Source organism: Cricetulus griseus, chromosome 2 (assembly GCF_003668045.3).
Source record: "Cricetulus griseus strain 17A/GY chromosome 2, alternate assembly CriGri-PICRH-1.0, whole genome shotgun sequence".
Classification (NCBI taxonomy): domain Eukaryota; kingdom Metazoa; phylum Chordata; class Mammalia; order Rodentia; family Cricetidae; genus Cricetulus; species Cricetulus griseus.
In genome coordinates, this window is record NC_048595.1 from 396305432 (window position 1) to 396321357 (window position 15926).

A 15926-nucleotide genomic window follows, 5' to 3' on the forward strand; every position below is an offset into this window, starting at 1 on the left:
CGGAAGTATGAAATGAAATAGAGATGAGTGGCAGCCAGATTAAACATGGCCTTATATGCAATCTCAAAGGACTTTAACTGCTATATAACACTGTGGATCCAAGATCAGATATATTTCATATACTATGAGTGTTTGATTGCTATATGCATCATAGTTGCAGTGAAAAGAAATCCTCCTGCTTATTGTGCTTGTAATCTTACAAGGAAGCAATAATAGCCTCAACGAGGCTAAGGGCAAGAAAGGAAGTAAACATAAAACGGTAAGTGAAGGCTGGAGAGGGAGCCACTGACTCAAAACTCATACTAGAACATGCCTTTTTAGTATTTTAAAAACTCACATCTTACTTGGTTTCTTAAGAAACAGGGGTTCATCAGGAGTGGGGTAGGGGTAGTTGGAAGCTGTGGGAACTGCCTGAGCAAAGGCACAGAGGCAGGAAGGGAACTGGGCGGGCCCAGGAAACAGTGAATCACCGTACAGCTACAGTGCCAAGAGGGTGGGTAGTGTCGGGAGATAAGCCTGGAAAAATATGCTGGGGGCATCTTGAAGGACATGTACTGAAATTTAGACCATTTCCTTGGGTCCCGGCTCCCTGACAGTGTACATGATTCCTGAAGTACTGTTAAAACTTCACATTCCCAGACCTATCCCCCAGAGAGGTGTAGGTGGCACCCGACAATCTCCCCTTCCCCAACCCCAGGCAGTTTGCATTCGGGTAATCTGGGAACCCATACTTTGAAAATCCATGCTCTTGACTTTTCTGTTTCTTGTGACAGCCCTGCTGGACTGAAAGAGAAAGTCTGAAGCCGAATCTAAGAATTATCCAATGGCACTGGCAAAAAAAAAAAAAATCAATCTATCAATCAGTCAATCATCAATCAATCAATCTGTTAGAATACTGATGAATGCCATGATCACTGCTGGACTACACACAGGAGAGCTGGAGGCCAGCGTGGGATACACAATATGATCTTGTCGGAGAAAAACAAACTAGGGGGCTGGAGAAATGGCTCAGTGGTTCAGAACACATGTTTGCTTTTGCAGAGGAACAGAATTCAGCACCAACAGTAGGCAGCTCTCAACTGCCTGGAACTCCAGCTTCAAGGAGCCAACAGTTTTCAGATTTCCTTGGGCACACACACACACACACACACACACACACACACACACACACTCACATAAAAAAAACAAAAACAACAACAACAAAAAAAAACAAAACTAAAAACCTAGACTGAATGAAGGCGCTTGCCACACAAGCCTGATGGCCCAAGCTGGATCCTCGAATCCCAAGGTGGAAGAGAGAACAGACTTGTGAAAGTTGTCCTCTTACCTCCATTGCACACTGTAGCACACTTGTACATATACAAACAATAAAGCAAAATAAATTCTAAAAAATTCAAACTAAGAGGGAAATAAAAATGAACATTTATCTATCTTTTTCAAGTTTCTTTTTCTTTTCTTTTTCTTTTTGGTTTCTCTGTATTGCTTTGGAGCCTGTCCTGGAACTCACTCTGTAGACCAGGCTGACCTCAAACTCACTGCCTGCCTCTGCCTCCCGAGTTCAAGTTTCTTTTTTTATACTTTAGGATAAGTTCTTCTTAGGGCCCTGACTGTCCTTGAACTCAGGATCCTCCTCATCTCAATCAAATATAAGAGTTTATTTTTAGGCATAAGCAAGCAGGCTGAGCTCAGAATAAGCATTTTAAAAGTGAACGTCTACAAATCCCAAAGAAAACACTAAGAACAGCTTCTATATGGAACAGCAGATAGTGCTCAATAACCTGGCATGGCAACATACGTCCTCTAGTCAGGTTAACCCTGATTCATTGTCACTAATCATGACAGGGTTTGTGCACTAAGCCAGCGGGGTTTTCTAACTTATTTTATGAGGTTCCCAGGGTCAGTCTATGGGAGTGCCTAAAACCACTGTACCCATTTTTATTTAAACAGGGCTAAAACGATTATCTCAGGGTTCCATTAAGCCTTGTCAGCCCAGTGGGAATGACCTTTACTGCCTCGGATCTTTCCTGGGGAGTCTACAAGAGGGAGTGGGGTAGGGACAGGCCCAGAAGTAACTCCAGAATGTCTTGCTAACTGCAGCTCTACAGGGTGGACTTTGGGATCAATAGCCCAACCCTTTCATCTCACTGAGATTCCAAGTCAATGAGTGACTTGTCCAAGCTCACCTACATGGTTGGTGACAATACTAAGCTGGGCTTTTCCTAAAAATCTGTCTTTCCTCTGTGTACTGCTGCTCCATGGGTCATCAGCTCTGTCCCCACAGGACACTATTGTGCCACAATCTCAGATTCTAACACTTCCACTTTTTCTTTCTTTCTTTCTTTCTTTCTTTCTTTCTTTCTTTCTTTCTTTCTTTCTTTCCTTCATTTTTCGAGAACAGTTTCTCTGTGTAGCCTGAAACTCACTCTGTAGACCAGTCTGGCTTCAAACACACAAATCTGCCTGCCTCTGTCTCCCAAGTGCTAGGATTAAAGGGGTGCACCTTCACTGCCCCAGGCACCTTCCACTTTTTCAATCTACTCATTCAATCTAGCTTGAAAGCCCATCTTTCCCCCATGACCTCAACACTCCAAGTAAATTTAAGAACCACAAACAAACAAACAAACAAACAAAAAAACTTAACCATTAAGATCAAATAAAAACTGGGTAGTGGTGGTCCACGCCTTTACTCCCAGCACTTGGGAGGCAGAGGGAGTGGGGGCTCTGTGAGTTTGAGGCCAACCTAGTCTACAGAGTGAGTTCCAAGATAGCCAAAGCTACACAGAGAAACCTGTCTGGGAAAAAAAAAAGCAGGCCGAGCAAGATATGAGGACCAAGCCAGTAAGCAGCTCCCTCCATGGTCTCTGCATCAGCTTCTGCTTCCATGTTCTTGCTCTGTCGAGTTCCTGTCCTGACTTCCCTCACTGATAGACTAAGATGTGGAAATGTAAGCCCAGTAAACCTTCCCTCCCCAATTTGCATTTTGGTCATGGTGTTTCACCACAACTACAGTGACCCTGACTGAAACGAGGCTTGAACAGAAAAAGCACTTAGACACACTGAGCTATCTCACCAGCCCTTTTTACTTATTATTCTGAGACTTAGTAGTCTCAGTAAATTGTCTAGGCTAGCCTTGGATGTGCTTTGTAGCTCAGGATTACCTTGAATTTGCAATCACCTAGCCTCAGTGTCTAGGAGTTGGGAGTACAAATCTACACCACCAAAGCCCAGCTTGGCACAGGGCATTAGCCATGCACTGTGCTGAATGGAGTGCTAAGTGTACTCCTGCATTCTTCAACACTTGAGAAGTTGGGGCAGGAAAATCAGGAGTTCAACACCAGCCTGGGCTACATGAGGCCCTGCCTCAAAAATAATTATTTTTTAATTTTTTTATTGTTAATAGTATTATTATTGCTGCTAAGTGGTAGCAAGGAGGACAGTGACAGGGCATTAGAGAAAAATCCTAGGACATTACATCTGGATAGACAGTCTCAAATTTCAGACTTTGAAGAATATAGGGACAGCTAAGTGGCCAAGAGCTTGCCTAGCATGCTCAGGACCCTAGTCTTGATCCCCAGCATGTCCTCACACAGAGAAAGTTTATGGAAATACAAAATAAAAGCATCTCAGTATCAACAATGAAATGAAATAAAATTGGTAAACACTTTTGTGTACAAAACAGAACATGTTTGAGGGATTGTAAAATGTCCCATATCATGAGCTGTGTTATAGAATATGTAAAAACTCCACAGTTATCAGAAGTACAAAACATTATGTATTTGCTGGCTCTTTTCTTTTCTTTTTTGTGAGGGTATATCATGTATCCCAGGCTGGCCTCAAACTTGACACATAACAAGTAGCTGAGGATGGCCTTGAACTTCTGACCACCCTCCACCGGACATTGGTTCTCTCTGACCACCCTTCACCTGTGGTGCTAGGATTGTAGCCACATACCACCATGCCTGGCTTTAATGCTTGGTTCTTTCTTTTTAAAAATATTATTTTTATTCCATGTGTATAAGTGCTCTGCTTGCATGTGAGTGCACCACATGTGTGTCTGGTGCCCACAGAGGCAGAATGGGATGATGGAGGTCTCAGAACTAGAGTTACTGACAGCTGCGAATTGCCTTGTGGGTACTAGGAAGGGAACCAGCTCCTTGTGTGAGAACTCTTAACCACAGAGCCATCTCTTCAGCCTTGGTTCTTCTCAGATGGGATTCCTCATGTAGCACAGGCTAGCCCTGAATTCACTGTATAGCTCAGGCTTACCTTGAACCCTGTAACCTCCCTGCCTTAGCTCTCCAACTATGATTATAGTCCTGCATCCCAGGCAAAGGGCAGGAAGATTCCTGAGTTCCAAGCCGGGCTGCACTTTGATGAAAGCTTCTGACTTAGGGGTTCTCAACCTCCCTAACACTGTGACCCTTTAATACAGTTTCATGGTGCAGTGACCCCAACCATACAATTATTTTCATTGCTACTTCATAACTGTAATTTTATTACTGTTATGAATTATAATATAAATACCCAATATGCAGGATATCTGATATGTGATTCCTGTGAAAGGCTCATTCAATCCCCAAAGAAGTCATGACCCACAGACTGAGAACTGCTGCTTTAATCCAAGCACAGGAAGGCAGAGGCAGGAGGACCACTGGGTTCAAGTTCAGCCTGGTCTTCATGGGGAGATACAGGCTAGTAAGGACTACATAGTGAGAGCCTGTCTCAGGAAAACAAGCATAAATTCTTAAAAGAAAATCAAAAGGATGTAAATCTCATGCTTCTGACTAATGCCCTATAAGTGAACATGTACAATTACTAATAAAAATGTTTTAGGGCTGGAGAGATGACTCAGCGATTAAGAGCACTGGCTACTCTTCCAGAGATCCCAAGTTCTATTCCCAGCAATCACATGGTGGCTCACAACCATCTATAATGAGATCTGGTGCCCTCTTCTGGCCTGCAGGCATGCATGAAAAGAGAACACTGTATATGTAATGAATAAATAAATAAATCTTTTTAAAAAATTGTTTTCATTAACTCTTATTTATGTGAATGTGCCCATTGGAGTTTATGCCATTTGTGTGCTGATAACCTCTAGAAGAGGGCGGCAGATCCTCTGGAACTGGAGTTACAGGGGCTTGTGAGAAACCCAGTATGGATGCTGGTAACAGAACAGCCCTTAAAAACATTTGAAAGGGACAAGAGATCATCTGACATGCTGGCTAACAATTGCTTGTTGGGTTAGACCTCCTCCTTTTAGTGAGAAGTCTTCACCCAGGCAATAATTCGAGTCTCAGGGGCTGGAGAGATGACTCAGTGGTTAAGAACATGTACACTCTTCCAGAGGACCCAAGATCAGTTCCCAGTGTCCACATTAGGCAGCTTGAAACCTGTAATTCTAGATTCAGGGAGATCTGGTGCTTCTGGCCTCTTTGGGCACCTATATTCACAAACACATATTCCTCCCACCCACACACATACATATAGGTAAAGATAATAATTAATCTTTTAAAAACTTTGGAGTCTCACACCTTTATGTCCAGGCACAGAATAAACACATCAGAAGGATCTGCTGAAAGTACCGTTTACCAAGAACCTTAACTTCCAGAAAATAAAGCAGAAAATACTTAAAGCCACTAATTTGGGTTTTATTTGTTTGGTTAGTTTTTCGAGACAGGGTTTCTCTGTGGCTTTGGAGACTGTCCTGGAACTAGCTCTTGTAGACCAGGCTGGTCTCCAACTCACAGAGATCCACCTGCCTCTGCCTCCCGAGTGCTGGGATTAAAGGCGTGGGCCACCAACGCCAGGCTAAAGCCACTAATTTGTTACTAAACACCTGGAGAGTCTGTGTGAAGTGACTGAACCACATCATGATGTCACTGTGCACAGTCTAAAATGGAATGCTTTATCTTCCTGTAAAAAAAAAAGCACAGCGATCTTCTAAAAACTAGTCTCTTCTTGCATAAACTATCTTAGAGACAAAGGTAAGCATTTGCTATCTGTTACAATGAGCAAATTTCATTTAAATGGATGTCGTCTCCCCTGGAAACTGGGGCCCAGGAAACTGGCTCAGCAGGGAAAGGCACCTGCCATAAGAAGGCCTGACAACCTGAGTTCAATCCTCAGGACCTACACTGTGGACAAAGTTGTCCTTTGATATCCACAGGCATGCCATGGCATAAAGGTGCCCCCTCCCCCAAACACACATGCACACACTAACATAAATAAATGTAACTTAAAATTAAAACAAGAGGGAAATCTTGGAAAGTAGTTTCACTTTCAACCTAAATAATGACATTTTTTTCCCTCCAATTTGTGGTAAAGTAGTCATTTCCAGTGAAGATGCCTAGTGATCTCCCAAACTCAACATTTGTCTCTGGCATAGAATTTTAAAGTGAACTACACCTGATTACAGTTGAGGGCTGAAACCCTCAGAAAAATTAAGATTATATTTGAAAACACTCTAACAAATACTTGTAAATATTCAAAATGCATAATACATTTGAATAAACGGGATGCTTTTTTATAAAGCTTTCTTTCAGAAAACATTTTTTCAGGGAGCAAAGGAGTTGAGACAAGCAAGGTCAAAGAAATATGCCCACGGCTCAATCTCCAAATGAAACAACTAGCACACACAGTTAACTCAAGCCTTTGTTTTAAAAAGGAAAACAGGTCCTATAGGAAGAGACCACATTGTGGCCATCCTTTGTATGTTAGGGTACTGTTAGATGGTTGGGAAATTATTAAAAGCCTGCAGTCAGTCATATCTGAGAATGGTGATACACACCTATAATGCCAGCACGTGGAGGACGGAGGCAAGAGACTCAGGAGTTCAAGTCCAGCCTCTGCTACACAGCAGTCTGAAGCTACCCTGAATTCCATGAGATGTAGTCTTCAAAAACTGCAAAACACCAAAAAGGCTGCAGTCAAATGAAGCATTTTTGGTTTTTCGAGACAGGGTTTCTCTGTGTAGCTTTGAAGCCTGTGGTAGAACTCACTCTGTAGACCAGGCTGGCCTCAAACTCACAGAGATCCACCTGCCTCTGCCTCCCGAGTGCTGGGATTGAAGGCATGCACCACCAATGCCTGGCAACATTTTCTTCTTATTATTATTTTTTTAATATTCTATTTATTTTTATGCGCATTGTTATTTTGCCTTCAATCACGTCAGTGCACCAGATTCCCTGGAACTGGAGTTACAGACAGTTGTGACTGTCATGTGGGTTCTGATAATTGAACCTGGGTCCTCTAGAAGAGCAGCCTATGCTCTTAACCACTGAGCCATCTCTCTAGCTCCAAATGAAGAGTCTTCAAAGGCTACCATAAAGTTCAGATATCAGATCATCAAAATTCTCCACAGAACCCTCATAGGCTCCAACCTCTTCCTCTAACAGACCTAAGACAAAATCTATTTCATAATCTGTGTGTGCATGTTCTGGGGATGGGACACAGGCTCTCACATGCTAAACCCACTCTACCACAGAGCTACACCCAGAGTCAAAACAAGACATTTAAAGAGTATCTAAGCAGTGAGAAGTGTCTCTGCTGTTAATAGAATTGTTTTCATTTCTGAAGCTTTCTCTTCCTAGAATTATTAGGTTGAAACTTGGCTCCACCTTTAACTAGAGTCGGGAACAAAGCCTGAATGTACCAAGTCAAACAAAGTCACACAATGAGGTAATTTTTACAAAACGGCACTGCTTTGCTAACCATGCCACACACTGTCTCAGCCCACATACTCCATGGTTCAGGGACCACCTGATAACACTATTTCTGCATCTAACACATTAACAATAAATAGCTACCTATCTACTTAATTGCTGGAGAATTAAACATGTTCCAACCCCATTTTCAAAGGGCCATAGAGCTACTGACCAAAGACAAGGCAAGAAATATGAGTGGTAAAACACACAGCAGTTGGGAGTGCTTTTCTAGCATGTGCACGCCCCAGGGTTTGATACCCAACACACTTGTGGGTTTTCCGAGGGTAATAATGGCAAATGATTTCACCAATACTGTAAGTTGTATCTGTGGTGTTGCCTAACCCACTTAATTGTAGGCTCTTTTAGGGTAGGGACTTTGGAACTTTGAATCTACAAAAGAACTGACATAAAATTCACTGAGAAAAAAAGTGTTTTGTCCCCCCTCATTCCTAACATAATTTAGTACCATGTTATATTATTCTGTCAATGCAAATATATGTGTGTGTGTGTGTGCAGACCTTTAAAAACAGGTAACCTTTTCTAGGCTGGCAAGATGGCTCATCAGGTAAAAGGTGCTTGCCACGAAGCCTGACACCTTGAATTTAATCCCTGGAACTCACATGGTGGAAGAAAAGAACAGACTCCCACAGTTGTTCTCTGACCTACACACAACACACATGCCATGGCACATACACATACACACCCAATAAATGTAAAACAGTAACTGAAAAAAAAAAAAGAAAAAAAAAAAAAAAAAAACCTTTCCAGGCTGGCAAGATGGCTCAGCATGTGAAAACATTTACTACAAAAGACTGATGACCTGAGTTTGATCCTCAAATCCCAAGGTGGAGAGAACCAACTGTCCTCTGACCTACAGAAACCTGCCATGGCACACTGTGCTGGTATTCTCACACACACACACACACACACACACACACACACACACACACACACACACGGATATGTATGTATGTATGTATGTATGTATGTATGTATGTATGTATGTTTGTATGTATATCCAGGGATGGTGAAGCACCTTTAAACCTAGCTTTTGAGAGGCAGAAGCAGCCACATCTCTGTCAGCCTGATCCATATAGCCAGCTCAAGGCCAGCCAGGAACTTTTTAAAGAAGTAGAAGGGCGAGGAGGGAAGGCGAATTAGTTGTTTCTTGAAAACAGAAAACTTTTCTACCAACTTTATAGCTTTTTGAAGGTTGTCTAAACAAGAGCACACTTTATCCATAGAATTCGGAAAGGCCTTCTGTAGACGCTAGCTAGAATGTATATTGCACCAGTAACTATGTAGATAAAAAGTATTCCACTTACCCACTTAGGTGCAAAAGATGATCTCTCTTCCAAGGGGCACTGTCTTAAAAAGTGATAACCCCAGAGCCTTTGGCTAACTTGTAAAGTCAACGGAACCATTTGGATTAGGCAGATTTTTGAAAGCTGGAATTAGTTGCAAGACAATAGAAGGTCGGTATCTCTCACCAGGATCAGCTAAACTCATTGTTCTGAGCACCAATAAGGAGGCTAGGACGGGCGCCAGATGGTTCACTCCTAGCACCCACAAATTCAAGCGTTAGTGTGTGTGGCATGGGGTGTACAGTTACCTAATATTAACACCTACGGATGTGAGTGACCAGCGGGTCCCAGCTCAAGTACATGAGAGGGATTTGAGTAGGACAGCAAGTAGAATCTGCTATGTTAAGTCTTTATCAGAGTTCATCTGGAGGAATGGAAGGGAGAAAAACGAGAGGGAACGGCCGCATGGAAGAAGGAAAGAGTTGCTGAATTATCTCCCTGAGAGGGAGTTTTGACTTTTGCTGAACTGCCACTTTCCCTCCATCACGTGGGAGACCAAGGGCCGGGGCAGCAAAGACTCATCCCGGCGCACTTCCCAGAAGGGCGAGTGCAGGGTGGGAGGTTCCTCCATTGGCGACCCCCAGGGGAGAAGTTCCCGCTCCTGTTGCACCCCGTCTCAAAAGGCGCGGAGTGTAGCCGGGACCTCCGAGTACACACAGGCTCCGTGGATGAGGGGAGAGGAGGGTCTTACCAGACTAGAAAGTCGTCGGTGCTCGGCGTTGCACGGCCACAGTCCCTACGCTCTGCCTAGCGCACCTGTCGCGACTGGGCAGCAGCACCTACAGCTCGGCGGCCCCGCCCCGTTCCGGCTCAGGGCCACGCCCCGTCCACACCCCCAGTGCGGAGGCGCGCACGCCTCCCGCCTCTCGAGGGGCCTGGGGCGAGCGTGCTCGCTCCCGGTGGCGTATTCGACTCGTGATCGCTAACGTCGCGGTAGCCCTGTGGCGTTGCGGGAGGCGTGGCTCCCGTGACTGCCTGTTGTTTCCTCTCTGGCTCACCCTTAGCTGTCTCTGATTAGGGATTGCCGCAATTTGATTTGAGATTCACTCAGAAGTCTGGTCTAAGTTCAGCGGCAGGGAAGTTCCTGGTGCTGTCAGGGTAAGTTCTGTGCAGAGGTATTTTACAAGAGGCCATGACCTGTGCTGCAAAGAGCTGTGAATGAGGCCTGGCTCAGACTAGCATTAAGTCACTTCACCTTAGTAGACCTGAGTTTCCTCATGGAAAGAAAGAGCTGGAAGAGAGTAGGTGGTGTCCAAAATCCTCAAGAGCTTTGATTTTTTTTTTCTTTTCTTTTCCTTTTTTTTTTTTTTTTTTTGAGACTGGAGGTGGGAGTCATCTGATGTAGTTGAAGTTGGCATGGAACTCACTGTGTAGCTTGAAGATCATCACTTGGAGCTGTTGACTCACAACTGCCCGTTACCTTCTGATCCTGGGGGATCTGACACCATCTTCTGGCCTACATGAGCACCTGCGTGCGTGTGCGCTCTCTCTCTCTCTCTCTCTCTCTCTCTCTCTCTCTCTCTCTTTCTCTCTCTCTCTCTCTCTCTCACACACACACACACACACACACACACACACACACACACAAATAAAGAGAAATGCAAATCTTTTTTAAAAGAGGCTTGTAAGAGAAGGGCAGTCGCTCATGCCCTAGAGTGGACTCGAGCTTCTCAAAAGTGTCTACACGAGCTATTTCTGTTGCTGCACTTAGGATATTAGGAGCTGTAAAGACCATGAGGAGGCAAAGCATTTGGCCATCTAGCTCTCAGATACTTTCTCCCGCCTCATTCCTCTGTGTGATGAACCCTTTGATAGTACCCTTTCCCAAAGTAAAGTGTCAAATGAAAGGAAGGAATTCTGAAGCTTTTCATGTAAGCATTGATAAGTGTTATAAGGGCTAATGGTATGATAGTCCTCAAGACAGGACACGATGATGTATGACCTTCATCCTAGCAGCCGTAAGTCTGAGGTGGAATGGTTGCCTGGACAGCCTGTTTTGCAGAGTGACAATGACTAACAACAATAGAACTACAAAAAGCAGTTGGTATGTTGTAAGGAGATGAACAATTTCCAATGACAGAACAGCCTCTTCATTCAATTATCTAACCTAGACCAACTTCTGGATAAATGTACTTAAGAAAAACTCTAGGAAAAACTCAACACTTTATTCAGGCATTAAAAGCTTTTTAGCTGGATCAGTATTGGTAGAGCACGCCTTTAATCCCAACACTCAGGTAGCAGAGGCAGGCAGAACTCTGAGAGTTCGAGACCAGCCTGACCTACAAGAGCTAGTTCCAGGACAGCCTCCAAAAGACACAGAGAAACCCTGTCTCGAAAAACCAAAAAAAAAAAAAAAAAAAAAAAGTTTTTTAGCTGGGCGTTGGTGTTGCATGCCTTTAATCCCAGCACTCAGGAGGCAGAGGCAGTCGGATCTCTGTGAGTTTGAGGCCAGCCTGGTCTACAGAGCCAGTTCCGGGACAGGCTCCAAAGTGATACAGAGAAACCTTGTCTCAAAAAACAAAAAACAAAAAGTTTTTTAAAGAGATGAATTAGTGGTTAAGAGCACTGGCTGTTCAATTCCCAGCACCCACATGGTGGCTCACAATTGTCTGTGATTCCAGTTCCAGGGACTCCAACACGCTCACACAGACAGACACATATGCAGGCAAAACACCAATGCACATATAAGTCATTAAAAAAGTTATATGAAGGTTTTTTGAATAGGAAAGCAGCAAACTGCTCTAACAGCCTGTTCAGCTTTATAAGCTTAACAAGGAAGTAATGATACTGGCTACAGCTAGGCTTTGCCTTATTTGATATGGTCACATGGCAGCTCCCTAGTTATATAACCAATTGACTGGTTGGCTATCTGTGAATGGCTATCTCAATTCAGAATTAATCAGTTAGAAGGGCTTTCTGGTACAAAAATAACCTTAGGCTATTGGCCTGCTTATTTTGCTTTAATGCCATCAAGCATGAATAAGATCTGAGAATATAGCTCAGCAATAGACTAGCATACACAAGGTCACAGGCTTAATCCCTAACCTGTAAGCACCAGCACTTGGGAGGCTAAGACCCTGTCAAAAACCAAAACAGAAAAAGAAAGATTAGCAAAACTGAGTGGACCCAACATGAAGGAGAATGTTAAAGAGTATGTAATAGCAGAGACTGGAGAGATGACTCAGCAGTTAAGAGCACTGGCTGCTCTTCCAGAGGACTTGGGTTCAATTCCCAGCACCTACATGATGGTCATGGCTACCTGTAACTACAGTTCCATGAGATCTGACACTGTCAACAGAGACACTCATGCAGCCAAAACACCAATGCACATAAAATAAAAATAAGTAAATTATTTAAAAGACTATGGGGTTGTACTTCAGTAAATGAATTCTGTTGCATATGGAATGCCCTCAATAAAAACATAAGATCAGGTGGCAGGTCTTGGTGAGCTACTTAATAATTCTGCAAAGAAGTGCTTGTGTGATTGACAAATGAATGAGTTCTAACATACTTTCTCATTGTTCACTCTTGTCTTACTGATTAAACTTAAATGAAAATGCCAGCCACCACCCACATCTGAACTGTATTCTCTTGATAGTAAAGCACAGATCTTCTCAGCCAAGTCAAATAGTAATCAAACATTTATTCACACCTTGATCTGAAGAAACATCATTGGAAAAAGTATTATCAAACATTTTGTTGTGGTTGTTTTGGTTTGGTTTTTTTTGAGACAGGGTTTCTCTGTGCAGCCTTGGCTGTCCTGGACTTACTCTGACTTAGGCTGACCTTCTCCAAGTCAGAGATCCTTCTGCCTCTATGTCTCAACTGCTGGGATTAAAGCATGTGCCCACGCCTAGCATCAAAACTGTTTTTGGGTTTTTTGTTTTTGGTTTTGGTTTTGGTTTTGGTTTTGGTTTTTCAAGACAGGATTTCTCTGTATTGCTTTGGAGGTTGTCCTGGAACTCTCTCTGTAGACCAGGCTGGTCTCGAACTCACAAAGATCCGCTTGCCTCTGCCTCCTTTATTTTTGTTTTTGACAAGTGTGGTGGCCTATGCCTTCTGTCCCTGCATTCTGGAGACAGATACAGGTGGATCTCTATGAATTTGAGGCCAGGCTGGCCTACATAGTGAGCTCTAAGCCAACTGAGGCTGCACAGTGAGGCTGTGTTTAAAAAAAAAAAATCTTAGTTTTTAGCTGGCAAGATATAACTCAGTGGACAGGTGCTTGCTACCAAACCTGATGCCTTGGGTTCTTTTCATGGAACCACATGGTGGAAGGAAAAGCTCAATTCCTGAAACTTGTCCTTTGATTTTTTATCCAATCGCTGTGGCATAGATACTCATGCACAGATGAGTATGTCTGTGTCAAGTAGAAAGAGCATCAGTGAACATGAATGCATTTTTTTGTTGTTGATTTTATGGTACTCAAGAGTTCAGGATCTCCTGAATGCTAGTCAAGCACTCTACCACTGAACTACAGCCCTGGAATATGATGTTTGGAAAGATTATTAGGATTCAATAGTTACTACTAAAAGCCAACTCACAACTTTCAGTTAACATGCATAAGCTAAAGAAAAATACTGATATTACCATAGGCCGTTATCTGCTAGCAAAGGGAAGAACAGAATTAAAAGAAAGGGTACATCACAAGTGCCACAAGGACAGAAGAACACACCATCTGCTTTTACAGTGTGGTTTTAGCTCTTTCTGGCTGCCCAGCGAGGTGACACAGAGTCATTCTTGAGTCCCATCCTAATTCAAGGGAAACTTTCACTCAGTGCCTGGAGCCCTGATGTTCTGCAGATGAAGGAGGCCACCTGGATCCCTCGTAGCATGAGCCCACTTAGGTGGCACCAACCATGACTTTGAGGCAGAATGATACAGATACAAAAGCAAAAGGGTTAGTGTCTACATCATAAACCTGAAGAGAACCTGAGAGAAGCTGTCACTGGCTGCTAGTGCCATTGTTTCCACTGAAGCCACTGAAAACCCAGTTAATGCCAGTACCATCTCCTACAGGAACACCAGCTGCCACGGGATCCACTCCAATGGCGGCTGACTCCTGGGACTTTTTCTAACCTAATCCAAACAGCCTTCCTGGATCTACAACTTCTGGTGGTAACTGATTCCAGGGCTGACCACTAGCTCCTCACAGAAGTGTTAACCTGCCTAGCATCTCTCTGTGTAACAGATTCTCCTCCAGACTATGTAGACATTGCCATCCCATGCAACAACAGCAGCTCCGTGGGTCTGGTGTGGTAGATGCTAGCCCTGGAAGTCCTGCACATGTCAGATACATGTCACCATCTCCTGTGTGCACCCATGGGAAGTTATGCCCAATCTCTTCAGAGATCCTGAAGTGCCTGAGAAGGAAAAACAATCCACTACAGAAAAGGCTGTGGACAAGGAGGAATTTCAGGGCAAATAGACCATCCTAGCTCCTGAGTTTGCTGCTGCTCAACTAGAGGTGGCAGACTAGTCTGAAGGAATGTAGGTGACCTCTGTGCTCGTCTCCAAGTTCCTGAGTGAAGACTGGAGAGCCTGGCCAGCCACCAAGGACTGGTCTGCAGCTCCCATGCTGGGTTGGAATACTGTGGTCATAAACTGTTCTGCAGACATTTAAGCAAAATGGAAAGAAGGAGGATGGAAAATAATCTGTGAAAGTTGGAAAGAAAATTTGGCTTTAATGATAAATTTTTGAGCCAGGCATGGTGGCACAAGCCAGTAATCCCAACACTCAGGAGACAGAGGTGGGGGGATCATAGGCTGTTTTGGCTACCTGATGAGTTTAAGGCATGCCTTGGCTACATGAGACCCTGTCTCGATAAAACAACCAAACCAAACCAAATATTTGAAATTTATAAGTATTTGAAAGGTAATCTTAATTATATTTGCTCTAATGGTGAGTGTATAATAACCAGTAATACTGGAGTGGCTATGTAAAAGGCCTCCAGACCTCAGCACAACTGACACCATGTTAGAGGCACCATTCTGACCTTAAAACTGAGAACATAGACCCTAACACTTGCCAAAACAGAAACAGAGACCTAATCCATCAAATACCTGGCCCATGCCAGGAAAACCCCTGAATGTACTAACCTCGATTTTTGACTTCTGTAGTTCTGCTTCTCACTGTCTGTTTATGCTAACCAAAACATGTTAACCAGGATGTAGTTTTTTTGAGCATAAAAGACAACTGTAAGGATTAGGGCTGCTTGATTTTGGAAAGTTCCCCATGCAGCTGCCATTTGGCAATAAAGACTTTCTGATTAGCTTTAAGAGTATCTGTATGGCTGTCTCTACATCTATAGTTTTAAAAGAAACTTTTCCTAAGACAGACATGAAGACACATGCCTCAAATCCCAGCTTTTGATCTGGGCCATGGTGTCACACGCCTTTAGTGCCAGCTCTCAGAAGGTAGAGTCAGGTGGATCTCTGACTTTGAGGGCCATCCTGGTCTACAGAGCAAGTTCCAGGACAGCCAGGCTACATAGAGAAGCCCTGTCTTGAAAAAAAGGACTGGAAAGATGGCTCAGAATGCTCTTCTAGAGAGCCTGAGTTCAGTTCCCAGCAACCACATGGTAGCTCATGACCATCTGTAATGACATCTGGTACTCTCTTCTGGTGTTCAGGCATAAATGGAGGCAGAATGTTATATACATAATAAATAAAGTCTTTAAAAAAAGAAAACAGCAGGCGTTGGTGGTGCATGCCTTTAATCCCAGTACTCAGGAGGCAGAGGCAGGCAGATCTCTGTGAGTTTGAAGCCAGCCTGGTCTACATAGTGGGTTCCAAGGCAGACTCCAAAGCTACACAGAGAAACCCTGTCTCTAAAAACAAACAAAAAAAAAAAGAAAAA

The 15926-nt window shown here is 43.6% G+C and overlaps 1 protein-coding gene and 1 pseudogene across 1 annotated transcript in view; one reads left to right on the plus strand and one right to left on the minus strand.

Moving 5' to 3' along the window:
- The window catches only part of Lima1 (LIM domain and actin binding 1), a 99915-nt gene extending 90019 nt beyond the window's left edge, over positions 1–9896 (minus strand). The window contains exon 1 of the mRNA XM_027396562.2: positions 9759–9896. The gene's annotated coding sequence lies outside the window, so the exon portion shown is untranslated. The remainder of the gene's footprint in view (positions 1–9758) is intronic.
- On the plus strand, positions 8590–15478 carry LOC103160796 (annotated as a pseudogene).
- The last annotated feature ends 448 nt before the right edge of the window (positions 15479–15926 follow it).